General features: G+C 35.9%; 1 pseudogene; it reads right to left on the minus strand.

Annotated features, from left to right (window-relative positions):
• Positions 1-7,222: 7,222 nt before the first annotated feature.
• LOC116854317 lies at positions 7,223-13,449 on the minus strand (annotated as a pseudogene).
• Positions 13,450-14,056: the final 607 nt, after the last annotated feature.

Here is a 14,056-nt window from a genome sequence, read left to right on the forward strand (position 1 = left end):
TATCTCAACAAGAAACACTACCTTCCTCTTCCAAAGGAACCTTAGCCTAAAGACTGAATGAAATGCTATGGTATAAGGCCTCATCCTCTCATCCCCATCTGGCCCCATCTTGTCTCTACAAGACAAATTTCAAAGCTCCTCATTGGTTTCACATAAAACTCAATCAGGTATCAGAAGTTGTCAGAATATATAAGTGGTAAAATGGGATTTTGGCACAATATCACTCACTTCCCACCTTTGGCATGAGGATGACATATCTAGTGGTAGCTAAAGCACAGATAGCTCCTGTCACACATACACACACGTGTGAGCACACACACATACACACACACACACACAGAGTCTTTGTCAAAGTTTTCACTGTTGTAAACTGAGATGGCCCACCTGTGTGTGCACTAGCTAGGGGAAAATGTAATTATAAGGACAGTAGAATTGTGTGGCTACTTCTAAGCTCAACTGAGTTTTAGGGAAAGGAAAACAAAAAGTTGTAAGTGAAAAGTAAATCATTCATTGAAAGTGAAATGTGAAAGATGTCCTTGGTCTCATATGAAGAGGTTTCCATCCCCTGTAGCTACCAAGCAGATGAAGGAGAAGGTAAGGACTAGAAATTTATTTTAAAACTAGTTAAGCTCCAGAGATGGTTAAATTTCCAGTGAAACCTAGTTTGTTTTGCCAAAATCAGGGCCTTATTCAGGAAAAACAAAATCCAGAATTGTGGCGTGGGAATATCTGATCAATGCCTCCAAACCTTGACACCCTAGATTCCCTGAATCATCTACTCTACTCTTTATTAAAGGACAATAAAGAGAACTCTCTCTTGAAAGGCAATACACTCTTTCCCATAATCTGCCTTCATCTTCTCTCCTGGACATTAAGCCATTAATTCTAGTTAAGTAACAATAGACACTGAGCAGAGGAATGCTGAGCCTGATGACAGAAAAGAGATAGTAACACGAAAGACTTGTAAGAATGAGCCAACAGGTGCTATCAGGACCCTGGAGAGTACACATATTCTCGGTTCTGAGGATGCTCAATAAGACAGTCAGAACATCAATTATGATAAAATATAATATACTGATCTTTATTAATTTAGGATAGGGTTATATCTGATAAACCAATGATAAGCCACTTTGGAAAACAGTATGGAGGTTCCTCAAAAAGTTAAAAATAGAGCTACCCTATGAGCCAGCAATTGCAATACCAGACATTTACCCTAAAGATATAGATGTAGTGAAAAGAAGGGGCAATGCATCCTAATGTTCATAGAATCAATGTCCACAATAGGCAAACTGTGGAAGGAGGTGAAATGCCCTTCAATAGATGAATGGAGAAAGAAGATGTGGTTCATATATACAATGGAATATAACTCAGCCATCATCAAGGATGAATACTCACCATTTGCATCTACATGGATGGAACTGGAGGGGATTATGTGAAGTGCAAAAAGTCAAGCAGAGAAAGACACTTATCATACGGTTTCACTCACATGTGGAACATAAGGAATAGCATGGAAGATCATAGGGGAAGGTAGGGAAAACTAAAAGGTGAGAAACCAGAGAGGGAGATGAACTCTGAGAGACTATGAACTCTAAGAAACAAACTTAGGGTTTCAGAGGGAAGAGGGTGTGGGAGGATGCAGTAGCTAGGTGATGGGTATTAAGGAGGGCATGTGTTGTGATGAACACTGGGTGTTATATGCAATTATTGAATCATTAAACACTACATTGAAAACTAATGATGTACTATAAGGTGGCTAACTGAACATAATAAAAATTATATATCATTAAGTCAAAAGTGCATTTAATACACTAGCCTGTTGAACATTATAGTTTACTTAGCCTAGCCTACCTAAAATATGCTCAGAACACTTAGCTTATAGATGGATAAAGTCATCTAACACACAGCCTCTTTTAAAAGAAAGTAGTGAATATCTCATGTAATTTATTGAATACTGTACTGAAAATGAAAATAGAATGGTTGTATGAGTACAAAATTGTTTTAAATTAGTGGTTGTTACCATCACAGTCATGTGGCTTACTGGGAGCTACAGATCACTGCTGCTGCCCAGCATCAGAAAGAGCAGAATACCACATATTGCTAGCCCTGGGAAAGATCAAAATTCAAAGTAAGGTTTCTACTGAATGCATATTGCATTCACACCATCATAAAGTAAAAAAAATCCTAAATTGAAACATTGTAAGCCTGGACCATCTGTATTGATTTAGGAGAACTCTTCCAAGATCTGAGCCTTAATCTCCTGGCAAAGATATTGAGAGATGGTGTAAACATGCTTCTGAGAAGATCCTACATGCATGAGAAAAATCAATTGTCCACTCTAAGGGAGATAAAATGTCAGATTTACAAAGGTAAATAATGCAAGAAATGATTAAAAGTCTCAGAGAAGTGGGCATATTAGATTGGATCTACTGTGTGAGGCTATAAAATACTCAGATAACTACAGTTCCACAGAGTGCCTGGAAGATACACCATTTACCAAAGCAATAAGAAATATATTGATAAGAGGGACACCAGCATCACAGAAGTCAGTGGTGACTCCTCTGAAGGCCAAGGCTAATGTACAAGATGCCATTCTAGAACTAAGCTAATAGGTAATAGAATTAGCACTGAGGATAATAGGAACCTGAAACAATAAATGTCTGATGGCAATGCAAAGTTTTGTGAGCAGAGTCTTTGAAATAAGTGACAAGTTTGGAGAGACAGCCAAGGCGATCTGACCCATAATAATAGATTGCAGCATACATAAGGAAAATTTGGATGATAAAAGAGCATGTCAATTTGTATCATTTGTATCATTAGAAGTCAAGGAAGGATGATCATGAAGTTTAAAGTACTTACCCTAATGAAATGTCATTAGTGTTTTCTAAATCAAAACCCATGTTCTTATTTAGAACTCTGAACAAGTCCCCTGAAAGATAGACTTCACAATAACAAACCAAGTCTGTTTCGTAATGAATTTAATAATTCTGTGCCAAGGGGACATATGGTCATTTATTTAGGTACCTTGGGGAAAAAGAGCATTTCAATAACTGTTGAACACAGAGTTCAGTTTCAGTTTGCATGGGTTCTCTCAAAATTTTTTAGTGTGTCTGTGAGAGTGTTTATGAATGAGATTATCACTGCATTGATAGATTAAATAAAGCAGGTTGCCCAAGTTAAATAAAGCAGTTACTCCAAGGTTGGTGGGGCTCAATCAACTGAGGGCCTAGATAGAAAAAAAGGCAGAGAAAAAAGTCATTGTGCCTGCTGGGTTGTAACACTGGTTTTCCCTTGCAATTTGGAACTGGAACTGGAATTTACACCAGGGCTCTCATGGTTCTTAGGCATTTGGATTTAGACTAGACTTACACTACCAGCTTTCCTGAGAGAGACAAACAGGTTGATAAAGAAATTGAAAGACAGAGATGTTAAGTGATCAAATTCACACAAGTAGTTACAGCATGTAGTAAAACTTGAGCCATCCAGTCTGGCTTAAATATGTGAGTTTATAACTACCGCACTACAGCTCCTTTTTATTTGTTTAGCTTGCCACTCTTAAAAGAAATAAATTAAAATTCTATTCTCTAATGTTTCTTCATTTTTTAACCTAAAAATATCTCTGCTTTTTGGTTTCTTGCATTTTTCTAGAAACTACCCCCAAATTAAAACAATAACTCTCTATTTTCCAAAACTATTGTTTTCCTGATTTTAAATTTGAGTAATCTTGAGTGCCTTCTGCTGTCCTCCGAGGTAATAAAGTTAATAGCAAGTTATTTTGTAATAACATCTGATGATTATACTTGAACCCTGTGATGCATGGCATGAAGAAGTACTGATCATGAACAGTACCAAAGGCTTTGGCTTGTACTTTTTAATGTATTTTCTTTATTCCATATCTTCATTTCTCTAGGTAGAAATTTCATCCTTCACTGAAATCCACAAATTTCATAGCTATCATTTCATCAGAAAGACAATGATTTCTGAATAAATTTTTGTGCCTTTCTTGTCATTTATTTCATGATCCTTAAGAATCACTGAACTTCACAAACAGAAGGACATTTTTCACTGCTGTTAGTGGGCCTCTCCAGGTACACTGCAGATGTTGTATGCACTTAGTAGTGACTGATTTAAGTGTAATAGTAAGTATTTTATTTCATTTACAATCTTCATAATTTTAGCCAAAAAATTGAATTTTAGGAAATATTTAAGGTTTAGCTTAGTCAAAATGCTGAAAGAGGATTTTTTTTTTAAGATTTTATTTATTTATTTGACAGAGAGAGAGATCACAAGTAGGCGGAGAGGCAGGCAGAGAGAGAGAGAGGAGGGGAAGCAGGCTCCCTGCTGAGCAGAGAGCCCGATGCGGGGCTCGATCGCAGGACCCTGGGATCATGACCCGAGCCGAAGACAGAGGCTTAACCCACTGAGCCACCCAGGCGCCCCTGAAAGAGGGTTTTTAATATATTTTTTTAAAATCCGTGTGTGTATAAAACCTTACCAAAAGCAAATGAAGTGAAATTTTTTGAGGGAACTATGAATGGTGATTGTGATCTATCATTTTCTCTGGCTCTAAGCAGTCTTGATTTTTTCCTCCAACCACTCAAACGTCCAGAAGGCTCTTGCATATCTTTCAGCCAACCTTATCTTTGTTATGGCAACATATATAAATTAACAAATAGAGTTTTAAACCTCATCTAGTTGCAATTTTGTTTGCTTTAGTTAATTGTCATTTGTTTCAGGAATAATACTTGAGTTCTCATTATGTACTGTTGGAAGAGGTTATTTTCCCTCTACCTTTCAAAGTTTTCCTGGCTAGTCTGAGGATTAAATTGACAGTAGGCAGATTACCAGGGGAAAAAAAAAATCAAATTTAATTTCATACCTGTGGGAACCCCACATACATTAGGGGTTCAAAGACAGCAAGGTCAATTCCTGAGCTAAGGAATAGGATTGGTGCCTCTGGCTTTAACAGAGGGGACAGCACTTTACAGGGCAAAAAGCAGAGCAGATGTGTAGTAGTTAGATGTTTGCCCTAAAATAGAGAAGGTTCACTAGATAAAATTTGTCTCTGTTAATAACTCTAATTCTGGAAAAGACACTTATTTTAGATTCTTCAGTTAGTTAAGAGAAGGGCAAAACTGTCTCCTGAGTCCTCAGGGCGTCAATTGCCTTTAGCTCAAAATAATGCACAGGCCAAAGTCACACATTTTTTAAAATTTATTTTTTTATTTTTTAAAGGATTTTATTTATTTATTTATTTGTCAGAAAAAGGGGAGGGCGAGAAAGAGAGAGAGAGGACAAGCAGGGGGAGTGGCAGGCAGAGGGAAAAGCAGGGTTTCTGCAGTACAGGAACCCAGATGTGGGACTTGGTCCTAAGACCCCATTATGTGAGCAAAAGGCAGACACTAAACCCACTGAGCCACCCAGGTCCGTCCAAAGTGGCACATTTTGAAGCGAATGGTTTTGAATCCCTTCAGTCCCTCAACCACTTTAAGTACTCTGCAGAGATGAATAACACATGGTGCCAGACTTTAAGGATTTTAGTTATCAGAACAAATAAACACATAAATAAATGAGTTCATAAACAAATGATTTGGTGAAGTGTATGTGCTAGCACTGGTTAAAGTCTTCGGGATATATGGTGGGGAATATAATTCTGAGCAGGTGATTAAGTTTTTTTTTTTCACTATTAAAATAATACTTGTGTATATCTTCCAAAAATTCATTAATGCTTGGCGCATAAATACAAATGTTTCATTTTATATACAATTTATAATGCCTAAGTAATTTTTATTTCCTCTCAGTTTGTCATTCTGGAAGAAATCAGGCTGTCTTAATTTCAGAGTCATGAATACAGATTCATTACTGAGCTAGTTGTAGTTTGCCCCATTGTAAAACAAAACAAAACAAAACAAAACAAAAATAATATGTTTTTACAGATCAGTTCTGAAAAACTAAATGTATTTATAATAGACTTATAGGAAGAAAAAGATGGCATCAGTCTTTGGGACATAAGCGATATGAATTGGTTTAGAAGTATATCTAAATTGGGAAGTTTTTTTGGGTGACCAGAATCAACAGAGCAAAGCAAATTGCTAGAAGATAAATGGCTGCTTTTGATGTAATGTAATAGACCTTAGACGAATGTAATAATTTGTTCTTAATTTTGATGCTTATAAGATGATTGGATATAAAAATTACTTCTATATTATGTCACAGTAAATAAAAAACTTAGAATATTAAACTTTATATGATGACCAAGAACAAATTTATTGATGACTTTTTATTTTCTTAATATAAAAAATTGATCTGGAATGACTAAATCTTTGATGCTATTAATTTAAAGAAGCATCAGCGAACCAGATTCTGTTGTGCCAAACCTTGTCCCTCAATTTCCATTAGGCTCTTTAGGAAGCTGTGTGTATTTTTTGGAAATAATAAGACATTACTCTAAAATACAGCTTTAGTGTTTTGGCATTCCTTGGTTCATAGTCAAAGTTAATGCCTTATTTGCAACTGGAAAATAATTATACCCTATGAAAATCTGAGTCAATAAGTATTAGAGAATAAAGAGTATTTACTTCTGAATGTAAGTACCAAGCCCAAGGTACATTATCTCTTTCTACAAAGTCTTAATATTATTTTATTGTCCCGTCTTGTTTTCTCTGCAGTAGGTAAGGACATAGGCAAGGTACAGTCATAACATGCTTTGTCTCCAGTTTAATGGGAAAATCAATGGATACTAGTAATTTTAAGGATATTAGAGACAGCCATTGTCTTTGATAGAGTTCTTGGACTGAGACTCTACAACAAAAAGTAATTGAATATTAATATAAATCTCAAAAATGAGGTTACATTTGACCAAATTAAACATAAATAATATATTGCTTAAATTATAATTTCTAAGTGAACTGGCCAGAGATATTAAAGCAAATGTTTATTGACTTTCTTGTCCTCAGGATCTATTGTCTTCCCCTGATTTGCTGCATGAAAAATAGTTGTCAGCTTCTTAGAATATTTTCTAACTTGCTTCTGTAACAAAGCCTTTACCTTGTTCCTCTTTTTCCTTGTGTCTTTTCTTTCCCAAAATATGGAGATGAGGTCACTAATTTCATTATCTGAAAATTAGGCTGGATACTAGCAAAAACAAAAAGCCCAATTAACAAGACACATTCATAGAAACATGCAAGAAATTGAGAAGGAAGGCCATGAAATCCATGTAGATGGTTTAAAAAATCTTAAAGAATTCCTTAGTCACAACCCATATTCTGGCAGTGACAAACAACCTCATGTCCCTGATCTCCCTTCCCAGCTCCTCCATTCAGTGAACCACAAATTCCACCAACATGAGCTTGTACATCCGTTCTGTGCAGAAGCTAGTGATCCAAAAACTGATGTCACACTGTTCAACTGCTTTCCTTTCAAGGATAAAGAAATTCTCTGCTGCATCATCATGATGTGCATACTGCTTTCTGGTCTATTTTTGCATTCCTTAAGCATTAGGGACCACTGTGGACAACTGAATTGCTTCCCAAAGTTACTCTGCCCTCTTCCTCTTAGGGCTGCAGTTCTTAGCAAGAGGCTACCTTTGTGATTAAGGGTTTTCCATCATTTAATTCCTCTATATAGTGGTCCAGCAGACAGTGGGTGGATGGATCCTGGGTAAAACCTTCACGTATAATTATTGACTCATACTTGTTAGCTAATTCATTGCTGTCAGTCTTTAGTATTCCTTCTTCAACTCCCCAGTTCTACCTCATGCTTGGAACTAGTGTGGTTTTGGAAAATGGAACAAAATACAGACAGTGCTTCCATCCGCTTCTTCTAAAACCACCTCAGTTGCATGGTAGCTTCAACATACTAGGGTTATTTAGATATGGACCCAGATCTTGGCTCACTCATGCCTGTTACATATTGCTTTTCCAACAGTTCTAATTCTCAGTGAGAGAAGAATGTATATTTGTAACTATCACTACCAAGATTTTCTTGGCCTTTACAGTGGCTTCATATTTGTGTAAATGTTTTTTACATGTATTTCCTTTTCTCTGGTATTTTTATGATATCTACTTTTCTTGTCTTTGTACCAAACTTTCTTTCATCTTCTCTTATTAAATAGTGCACATTGGTTTCTTTTTCCACTCTGTAGAAACATCTTTATCAAAGGGATTAAGAAATGCTTTCTGTAAATGGCCAGAGAGTAATAGTTTAAATTTTGCAGGCCATAACATATAACTTCTGTCACATTTAACCACCTTTGCCCTTGTGAAAAATGAGCCACAGATAATATGCAAATAAGGGAGCAAGGCTGTGTTCTAATAAAACTTTATTGACAGGAACAGATGGTAAGCCATAGCTTGAAGATTCCTATTCTATAACACATGTTTCTATGTAAGGAGGGAAAAAAAAAAAAAAAAAGAATTAAATTCTCAGGATTTTATTACCTTGAAGAAAACACAGAAAACCAATCTCTTACCCCTGAGGGGGGAAAAAAAATCATCTCTTTTACTGGGACATTTTGGATTCTCTAATAAAATAAACAAGAAAAAATAACAACAATGAGATTGCAGCTATATGACAAGAATCAAAGTAACCGTAATTCCAAGTCTATTAAAGTCCACGAATGACCCACAGCTATCATACAGTGTACAAAACACATGCAATATCTAATTGTTCAATTGCAAATAGCCTACATTTGTCAAACAGTTACTCTGATAAACAAATTCTCTCACCAAACCATCATTATCTTTGGAAAAATTGATTTAAAAATATAAATAATCTTCTATTCTGCCACATTTTAATTCCCTTAATTTCTTTTTTGCCTGGTTCCTACAAAGTTGGCTTTGAATTTTTGCATCATTTTTATTCTAAAATTTGTGCAGCATCAAAGTCTTCTAAAACCTGATGAGCTTTGAATGACTCTGCAGGTAAAGAGTGACAGTGGGTGAATGGGACAAGGGGAAAAAGCAGACAAAAGAAAAAACATTATTTCAGTCTAAAAATACTTGTCTAAACAAAAATATATGGGTTATGAACATTGGGGAGGGTATGTGCTATGGCGAATGCTGTGAAATGTGTAAGTCTGATGATTCACAGACCTGCACTCCTGGAGCAAATGATACATTATATGTAAATAAATAAATAAACAAATAGAAATTATCATAATAAAAAAAGAATTGTTATAATTGGAGTTGTTATGTGGACAATTTAAAGAATGTATCTACCCTTTCTGTACTTGTTAATTGGTTTAGTGTATAGACAAATACTATAAATGCTACCAACTTAAAAAGGTAGGAAATCATAGTTTAATTTATGAATAACAATGCATTAACTGGTGTTTATAATAAATAAAAATTTCCTTGAAAATAGAACATTTTGGGGCACCTGGGTGGCTTAGTCAGTTGAACATCTGCCTTTGGTTCAGTTCATGATCCCAGGGTCCTTAGATTGATTCCAATATCAGGCTCCCTGCTCAGCAGAGAGCCTGCTTCTCGCTTTCCCTCTGCTTCTTTCCCTACTTGCGCTCTCTCTCTGTCTCTCTCTCTCTAATAAATAAAATCTTTAAAAAAACAGAATATTTTTTCTAATTCTGCATCCCAAGTGCCTTATACATGGTAGCACTCATTATTAGTTATAAATGAACAACTTTATGGATTAATTTTTTATTAGATATCATCTCCCTTGATGGTGTAATTTGCGATTATGTAATATAATTTGAAAACTGTTGCTAACTTTCTCTATCCTGAATAAAGATAATAACACATAAATAAAAAACACTGATGCTACCCTTCCCTTCTACATAACTTATGTGTTCAATTCTTAGTGGGCATGCTCCTCTTTGAATGTTGTATAAAAGAGCTAAGACCATTGTATCCAAGGATGAGCAATATATTGGTGTTTGCATCCAAATTATCATGTATTGTTATATGTAAAAGTAATTTAAAAACCTCTTAAAACTACAAATGTTGAGCTGAGATAAATTTTAGTCTGGGCATAAAAAGGAAAGCCACAGTGACAACAAACGATGTCACTAAGTAGACACAAAGGATAATGGGCACATAAGTGATTTAAGTTTGGGGTCACTAGGTGAGAATTAAAGAGAGGTACTGAAGTATTTACACTGCATAACATTTCTTTCAGTTTTACAAATAGTTTTATCTAATATAATACATTTTAATTATCATTCGAGGAAATTTGGAGAAACTTAAGTATACTCAAGTTATATATTTAAGGTCAGGAAATCACTAACTTGGTTCTATTGTTAACTTATTTGTGTTTCAAAGTTCCTGATGTTCTCTTGAAAAAAAAAAAATCTTGATATTTTCTCTGAAGGCTAGAGCTTTTTAAGAAGAAATTTAGTATTCTAACAAGACATTTGTCTTTGTTTAAGGTCATCTTTACAACTTTGAAGAGAGAACATGCTGACAATTTATGAAGCAAATGTCGTCTAACTACCCATAGAATAGGGCAAACTTACATTACCTGTCAAAGCTACACTGAGAAATTGCAGGAAAAGACAACTGTACAGAGAATGTATCTATACTCTTGTCATTTTTTCCCTTTATGCCGAATATACCACTAGAGAGTTAGAAAAAATCAGATTACTTCTCTGAATTGAAAATTATCAATGAGAAATCTAACAAAGACGAGTAGGTCATCATTTTAACTTATTTGAAAAAATAATCACAGTCTTAATACATATCAATTTCAGTCATTAATCAAATGATCCAATTGGGAAAAAAATCCACTCAAGCACAGTTTAAGTTCAGTTTGTGGTAGAATATCACAAATACCTGAAGCAATGCTTGGATTTCTATAAATGATCAATATATATATAGTTGATCGAATAACTAATAACTAATCTACTCAAAAATTGAATGGGTTGGGGCACCTGGGTGGCTCAGTGGGTTAAGCCTCTGCCTTCGGCTCAGGTCATGATCCCAGGGTCCTGGAATCAAGCCCCGCATCAAGCTCTCTGCTCAGTGGGGAGCCTGCTTCCCCCTCTCTCTCTGCCTGCCTCGCTGCCTACTTGTGATCTCTGTCAAATAAATAAATAAAATCTTAAAAAAAAATTGAATGGGATGTCTCATATGTTAGTGAAATTTCTTGTTGCTAACAGTTCTCAATACTGAAGGTATTAAAAGAAATCTTGGATGACTGCCATTGGGTATGAAATATAAAGTTGTTTTTTTTTTAAAGACTTTATTTATTTGTCAGAGAAAGAGAGAGTGTGTGTGCACCCAAGTGGGGGGGGGGCAGCGGGTAGAGAGAGAAAGAGGCCTCCCACTGAGCAAGAAGATCGATGCTGGACTCAATCCCAGGACCCTGGGATCATGACCTGAGCCAAAGGCTGACTCTTAACCAACTGAGCCACCCTGGCATCTCAGTGTAAAGAATTCTTTCCCTAAGCTTCTATTTGAGCTAGATATCGTGCTCAATTTTTTTCCTATTCTAGGACTTTACAGTTTCAGTAATAGGTTGGTAATTCTGAATATACATAAGAATACAATCAGAGACAACATTATATTCTGAATATATATGTAGAATGGCCATTTTGCTTATGGTATCAGTGTATAAACAGTTAAGTCTAACTTTCATGTGCAGATGGATAACAAAGAATAGGTAATTATGGTTGCTTACAAATAATCAAGAGCTACAATATATAAATGAAAAAATTATTTGAATTATGTGAGTTCTTAGAAAGCATGTTTCTACTTCTGCAATTTTGTGGTGTAGGAGTTGTGCAAGGTGCATACCCTACTGAAGGCTTCCAGCTGGATAAGAGAACCAGGACTGTATGACTGACTCCTGGTTCACTGCTTTTTCCTTTTTTATTAGCATCTTCCTAGTGTATCTAATACATTTTTATTACCTATACTGTCAAGTCTGTATTTGAAACCTTTGAATAAGTAAATCTTTAGTGGAAACTGCATTTAAAAATATATATGCTACCATAAATATATTTTTATTTTGATGAAGATGAAGCAAGAGGCAATGGTAAATGAATAAGTATTATGACTCGAAGGTCTAGAAATGAAAAACTAATAAACAAGTAACAACCTGGACCTTCAGCAAGTCAAGAGGCAGACTTGCAGACCACAAGTTACTGGATTCAGCAACTATGCAGGAATTAAAAACATCTAGTGATTACATGACAATGGGAAGGAATTCCAGCATCCACTAAAATCATGAGCATGAAACCAAATTCTAACTCCTCAGTGGATACTGTGACAAAGGCACAACAGCTCTCAATTCCTCAAAACCAAAACATGAAAGGAAGAAAAACATTAAAACCATGTCAAACCCTGTGCATTAAATATCTAGTTGTAAAGGCTGCCACACCAAACACAGATGGAATGACAGTAGACTGCCTATTTAAATCATACAAATTTAACTACGTGTCTAATAACATTTCACAAAGTTTATTGAAGTTTATTAAAGGGGAAAGTGGCTTCCAAGGTTTGTAACAGCTTGGAAGTGACTCAACTATTGGTCCATCTGTGGCTTATCTGGATTCCACATATCTTAGCTTGACTATATTATAGGTGTCCTGATGATATCTTAACTCTCCCCAGCCAGGAAGGTTTTTCTCTCAAATTTCATTTTCATTGCTATTGTTGTTACATAGGTACAACTCTCTGTTTCTCTTTCTCTCTCCCTTCCTCTCTTCCTCCCTCTCTCTCTCTGTGTGTCTCTCTCTCTCTCTCTCTCTCTCACACACACACACACGCCCCCCGCCTTCCTCTCTGGTTTTGGTATATGGGAGGGGTTTCCATAACATGCAAGGAACTGAGGGTCACTCACTGGAAACCATGATCCAGGTGGTTGCCAAAATGTGTTTACCCATGCGAAATTAGAGACTCACATGTGAAGTCAAGAAGGCTTCTAATCAAAATTCCAACGTTTGAAGGAACTGAATGAAAAGTGAACCCTGGAGGAATAATTGTAAGTCACGTTCACGTAATTTTCATAGTTTTTTTTTTATGCATTGCTTCTGGATTAGAGTACTGAGATTTGCTAAATGTTCTAATAGCATAGGGTTTCCAAACAAGTGTGTGGCTGCAAACTCAGTTTTAATGGGTTGTGGTCTGCCCCAGGTTGACAGATAGATGCTACTTGTCCCTTCAAGTGGTCTTGATAGTGCTTCTGTGATGAGAAGTTCTGTGAACATTCTATCTAACATTGCCCAGGTGCAAACCCACTTCAGACCCTCATTGTGTGCCTCTCACTTTTTGTCACAAGCTTGCTCTTAATACCCCAAGTGCTTTGAAAACCCACTGAGTACTCATAGAATGTGCAAACCAGAAGTGGTTGCTGCTATACCCATGGAACCATTCTTGGTCAATGGGGAATAGAAGTCAATAAACAAATTAATACTCTCCTACTTTGTGCACCAGGTGGACGCTTTGTGATTGAGCTCCCACAGCTCACAGTAATGGCCAACACGGTGAAATGCATCATTTCTTCCCTTTTTATCCACCTGTCACTAATTCTTATTCCCTAATGTCACTTCCCAAATAAACTACCTATAGCCCTATTTCTCAAGATATACTTTTGGAGATCTCAGCCTAAGACAGCCAAGATTTATTGCTCACAATCTTCACTGTGGTTAGGTAGGTCCTTTCTTAGCTGGAGTCCTCTTGCCAATCACCTACTGGTGAAAGCATACTCAATGTTTATCCAAGTGTGTTGTGCAGATAGTATCGTTTTTTAAGTGTGCCATGACCTGAAAAGTTTCAGACACACTGCAATAAGTTATAAATGCATGATGGCTTGCTATTTGACTATAGAGCCCATAATTTACAAAAAAAATAACCAAAAAAAATACAATTTATAGAATTTCATTTTGGGAAAACAAAGTGTTCTTGGTTATTACTCTATCCAATTACATTACTAATTTAGAGGATGATATGGCTAACAGAATAAGACAAAAGGAAATTGAATGTCTAAGGCATGTAGAGGAACATAATGATAAAGCATGAACATTAATAAGATAATAGACCACAAAGTAATCATGAACATTTGGATTTTAGCTCAAGTGTGACTTGGTATTACCTACCATGTA

The sequence above is a fragment of the Lontra canadensis genome, unplaced genomic scaffold (genome assembly GCF_010015895.1).
Source record: "Lontra canadensis isolate GAN:19392208 unplaced genomic scaffold, GSC_riverotter_1.0 scaffold90, whole genome shotgun sequence".
NCBI lineage: Eukaryota > Metazoa > Chordata > Mammalia > Carnivora > Mustelidae > Lontra > Lontra canadensis.